Here is a 6,000-nt window from a genome sequence, read left to right as displayed (position 1 = left end):
AACTCCTATCCTCATATTGATTAGTGGTTCCAAATTAATAACTACTGCAGTAGGGAACAGACACAAAAGATACGCTCAGCATCTTTCCAAATAACCGTTCTCCTTTATTATGACGCATTTGAAGGCTTTTATACACATGATTACGTAGGTATCACATTAATATTACAAATGTACGTTTATGGTAACAAGGGGCGTTACATAGGCAGGCTTATTCTAATCAGAACTCGAAAGAATGCAAAACATGTACTGAAAACATTATTAGTGCCGTGTGCACAGTGAGGGCATTGTGCAATACACATAAAATAGAATACAATTATATACAGAACCTACAAATTTCCATTACAGGCCCATCGCCACGTTGCGCTACTTGGCGACAGGGAGAAGCCTTCAGGACCTCAAGTTCTCTACAGGCATCTCCCCCCAGGCTCTGGGGATCATTATTCCAGAGACCTGTTCTGCCATCATTCAGCTCCTGCAGAAGGACTATATGAAGGTAAGTTTTATCCTTAAACATCACATTCTATGTATTTCATGATTGCTAATGTCTTGCATTTCTTTCCTCCTCCCCTAATTGCCATCATTGCAATATGCTCTAATTCATATGCTCTTCCCCTTTGTCCTCATGCATATTTGCCTCACTAACTTCCCCACCATGCTCTTCTTGGCCCCTAAAACTATAGTCTAGTCACTTAACAATGTCTTTTGGCAGCTCCATAGTATTGCTTTCCCCTAAACACCCCCTAAAATCTCTAAAAATGTGATGTGTGTGCTTCAATTCATGCAAAGTGACCTTTTTTTATTTTTGGAGTTGTGCCAAACTCATTAGGAACCCCCCTCCCCCCAACTGCTACCTAAGCTGATAGCAATCTTCTATCTGATGACTTGACCAAACTCAATACACACTATACCTACCTTTATCATGATCACATTTATGGACAAATTCACCAAAGCATGTAGTGTAAGGGCCTGCCTCAATACTTTCAAATGCTATTTTTATTTTTTTAACACATTAATTTTCTTGCTATGTGATAGCAGAATGTCAAAATGTGCTTCCATTGAGTTATTATGACACTTCTTACCTGTCCGGTGGGCTGCCAATAGTGTAACTAAGGAGGGGCTTCACAAAGTATCACACATTATTTAGGCATTCAGCTCTCAATCGAGTGGAGAGGGTTACCTGTGCTAAACATCCCCCCTCATTTTTTAGCAAGGGCCCATCAGATGGGGGGGGATGGGGGGGTTATGACTCTCATAAGGTGACCTTATACTTTAGGCTTTAAATACTCAGTTCACAAAATGTTATAAGAATTTTGACCAAAAATGTGGGTGTCTAATCTGCTTGCAATGTTGATTTGTCAAATTACTAGTTTTTGTTCTTGTTTCACTACACAGTGTCCTTCAACGCCACAGGAATGGCAGACTGTGGCCTCCCACTTTGCCAGTTTTTTTTAAGTTGTGCCTTTTTCACCAACAGTGCAAACCCAAGTTCAGAGCGAGATGAGGGGACAGTCTCTTCTTCCGATAATCTTATTATGTTGTGGGTCTGCTACACACACACCTTGTTTTTGTTAACTAATGTATGTAGTGAATTACTGACCAAAATCGTGCTCATTTTCAGCACCATGGCAGGAAAATGGCATGATTGTCCAAATTTACACATCACTGTGGGTGCTTTTTACTAAAGGCACATCCACTATGCACTACAAGTGCACTGCAAAAGTACACCTGAAACTGCACTTGGAGTGCAAAGTGGAGTTGCCTTTAGTAAATCACACTCCTTCTCAGCACAAACTCAAATTTTACTCCAAATACATTTTATGCGCAATGAAAAAGTAAGCCACACATTGTTGAGAATTCAACTTTTTAATACAAGCACATTCACATGTGCGTTTTGAAAAGGTTTTTACAACAAACCAAGAGATTTTGTGTATCCAAAACAGAGTTTATTCAGATTTTTTTTTCCTTGTTGTTTTTGTGTAAACAGGCATGTATCAAACCGTAAAATACAAACACAGGAACTTACAAAGTTCAACTTTGAAAAGTGAAGACAATATCAGACATGAGTATGTACAAACTGGGCTGATATTGCCTTCATCACATGGGGTGTCACCCCTGAAAAATACAAATTTGGAAGATGCACACAGTGTGTCAACATGTGCTATCTCCCATCATGGGGGATCAATGTACATGCTTTGGGGCTGCAACCCCTTCATCTCAGACACTTTCCACAAAACATGTACATTGATCCCCCATGATGGGAGATAGCGCATATTTACACACTCTGTGCATCTTCCAAATTTTTTATTTCGCAAAATACAACATTTTTTTTTTTAAATAGCAAAAATAAAACCCTATCTAGTTTTTGTTGTTTCACACTCTCCCCAAAACATCAATGATATTCTTCATTTTATTTTTAACATCATTGATGTTTTGTTGGACAATTTCCAAATCCCGATTGCACCCCATTAGCTCCCCGATCAAGATCTGGGCACTTTCACTGGTAAAACGGGAATCTTCTTCCACATCACCTACAAAACAAAGCAAACAAACACACCATGTAATCCAAATATGGTGATATACACTGATGAGCTTACCGGAAGTTGTGTTCTCCGACACTCACCTGTTGTGGTGACAATTTGTCCAACCTCCACGATCTCTCCTTCCTCCTCCTCCTCCTGCTCCTGCTCCTCTGTTTCTGCTTTTGGAAGTTGCCCTTCTTTGGGAGGGGTGTGGTCCCTGGTGTCCTCATGGTCCCTGGTGTCCTCATACTTGCCGAGTCTTCTCTCCCCTATGAGAATGTAAACAAAGATTAATTAGCACACAGAGGGCCGAAATAGGAATCTGAAACATTGCTTGGAAGTGTTGTACAATTGTGTTTTTGGGCCGAGTTACAAGGTGAGAACATTATTGGGGACACTTTGTTAAGCTGGAATACTTCCCTGCAGAACGATGTTTCATACGAACGAACGAAACCATGACCTTGAAAGTGGCCATTTTAAAATGCACAACATGAAATCAAAGCACATGGAGCATGTATGCAAGCAAGAATAATCATATGAACACACGAAAACTACTTACTTTTTTTAAGAACACGCTTGATCCTTAGGTACTGCTCGTGCTCCCTCAGTTTCAGGTCTGACCAGCGTTTTCTCAGTTGATCCTTGGATCGTCGTACCCCAAAATTCTTCAGAAGACTCTTCACAACTTTATTCATGATCTTGGCCTTTCTGATATTTGGGTTTGGGTAAGGTCCATACTTCCCATCATAGTCGTTCCTGTTCAATATGTTGACCATCTCCAACATCTCTCCAAAAGACATATTTGAGGCCCTAAATCTTCTCTTCCTGGATCGGGACGTTTCAGGCTTCGGGCTTTCCTCACCCTCCTCCTCATTAGTGGAACTATTATTAGTGCGCACCTGCGTTCTCTCCGCCATGTGCTCTCCCCACTGCGTGGGAAGCGAAGGGGCGGGGAATAGTCTGGAAAGAATGTCAGGGGCGGGCGTAGTTTCACGCATGTGCACTGTATATAAAACGCAACACGTGTGTATCGTCCGTACGATCTGGGAAGAGAGTGAGGCGTGGACGCGACGAACGTGGAAACAAAGGTAACATTTTTAACTTGGTGCTTCACTAGACTAGACTGCTTCTATATAGGCCGATGTTGGGACAAGATTAGGAGGGTTTTTAATGGAATTATTAGTATTTGAGGGTTTGTCTTGTGTTGTGTCTTGCAGACAATATGGATCCTTTCACAAATGAAAACTTTATGGGGCTATTCATAGAACTGTACATGGAGATGCTCTGCCTGTGGCAGTTCCACAACAAGTTTTATACTGACAGAACAAAGAGGAACGCAGCGCTGGAGAAACTGCTTGCTTTGTTGCGGATCATGGTCCCCACGGCAGACATGGCCTATCTGAATGGGAAAATTGGGGCCATGAAGCTTACATATCTCAGGGAGAGAAAGAAGCACCTGGAGTCCTTGAGAGCAGGAGATACAGATGCTGTTTATTACCCCAGGATGGTTCACTTTGACAGGCTGCATTTTCTGCTAGACCAAGGGGTACCCAGGCCACCCCTCAGGCCACCACTCTCCAGGCTTCCTCCAAGGCATCCTTCACCCCAAGCTGAGGCTTCTGATGTCCAACCTGGGCCTTCCAGGCAGCAACATGTGGTGGGGCACAGCTTGAGACAGGTATTGCATTGTTGAACATATTTCTTGTGTTACATTTAATGATGTTAAATAGATGTTCTTATTGATCAGTAAGTTGTGATTTCTCAAAGTGGTTTACATCTCAATAGACAGTAGTGACCAAAAATGATTGGGACGGGAAAGAAAAATGCTGGGCTCAGAATGATAGTCTGTTCTATTTGGTAACAGTCAATTAGCAAAAGCCAGGAGCACAAAATGTTGTGATTGATGATCAAAAAACTAAAACGATGTCCCCTTTTCATACACAGGAAGACCTCAGTCGGGGGGAGGCTGTGGCAAGTGGCAGCCAGGAGGTCCAACAATGCCCTCCTCCTCCTGCCCCAGCTAGAGGAGCCCAGCCACAGCCTGGAAGGATGCCTGGTGGGAAGTGCCCAAGGAAGACGAGAGAGTGATGGCCTGGGATGAGTCTGGTCTGTCAGAAGATGCAGCCTTTTGAAGATCACCATCTGGGGGACAGAAATGGCATCTGAATTTCCTGCTCTCTAGGACTTCAGGACCACACTTCTCTCCCTGAGATATCTACTCCTCAGGCCACCAATTTTTTCAATTAGAATTTGTTCATGTCTGCCCTGGGGGCCAAAGCCTGCACCAAAGTTAAGCAGTTTCTCCAGTGCTGTGTTCCTATTTTTAGTTTCTAGCGACCAAAATAAAGGGTGTTTTTGTTTGATGAAATACTTGTGTAATGTGTTTTCCTTCCAAAAGGCCAGTTTATTTGTGAGCAGGCAGGTACATTTCAAAAATACAAAGTGAAATAAATAACAAGGGGTACCAACACTAAACAACCTCCTGTAGATTAAAAAAGAAAAACAAAATATCAAAAATAGAATAATGTTGTTGTTGTAAGTTTACACACAAAAAAAAAACACAAAAAAGGAGAAATTAGCAAACTGTCTTTAAAGGAGATTTTTAGGGAATCCCCCCCAAAAAAATCCCCAAAAAAAAAAAAATCAAAAATTGTGTAGATGTGACGCAAACTAAAATTGTATTGCTGAAATGGTTAAAAAAGAGTAATGAAATCCGTTCGGGAGAAGTGTGTGTGACTATGAGCATCAAAAGAAGTTCCTTCTTGCAGCATTGTAAAGAGAATGCGCTTGATGAAAGAATTTTTAACATTGCAGCGTGATGAATGTGCTATATCGATTACGAGCAGTAGTTTTACCTGAACGAGCGCTTCCGTGTCGGAATTTGAATGTGAGCATGCGTGGCACCTTATCCGTCGGAGTAGGCTACACATGATCGGAGTATGTCCGACTGGCCCAGTTGGTCGGAGAATATTTCCAACAGTCCAATGCATACCACACACAGTCGGATTATCCGACAACACGGTCCGATAGGACACATTCTGACGGATTCTCCGACCGTGTGTACAAGGCTTTAGAGTGCCCCAAAGATGATGCTTGCAGGAATTTTTTTAAAGTTCCGCCAGCCCAGCGCCCCCGTGTGAAAGCACTCGGGCTTTCACACTGGCACTGCAGATGAGGCATTTTTCAGGCTCTATTTTTAGAGCTAAAGTGCCTGAAAAACGCCTCCAGTGTGAAAGGGGTCTTAGTGCAGTTGGGAGATAAAGAACATAGGTAATATAGTGTAACAACCTCTAGTGTGTGCTAGTTGGTAGTGTATGGTTGGTTTGTAGTGTAGGTCTGTTAGTTTAGGAAAATGTAATTTGGCTCAGGGCTCAGCCTGACCTGTGAATCTGGGTCAGGGTTCAGTGAGTCAGGGCTGGATGACTCATCCTGACATCTGCTCTGGTGCCTCCTCCCACTTCTCAAAGGTTGTAGAAACTTC

Source organism: Lithobates pipiens, unplaced genomic scaffold (assembly GCF_037356315.1).
Source record: "Lithobates pipiens isolate NorthernLeopardFrog02 unplaced genomic scaffold, aLitPip1_a1.2 Scaffold_28, whole genome shotgun sequence".
In the NCBI taxonomy this organism is placed as follows: Eukaryota; Metazoa; Chordata; class Amphibia; order Anura; family Ranidae; genus Lithobates; species Lithobates pipiens.
The sequence above is the reverse complement of the archived record's forward strand: the minus strand, read 5'-3'. Positions refer to the sequence as shown.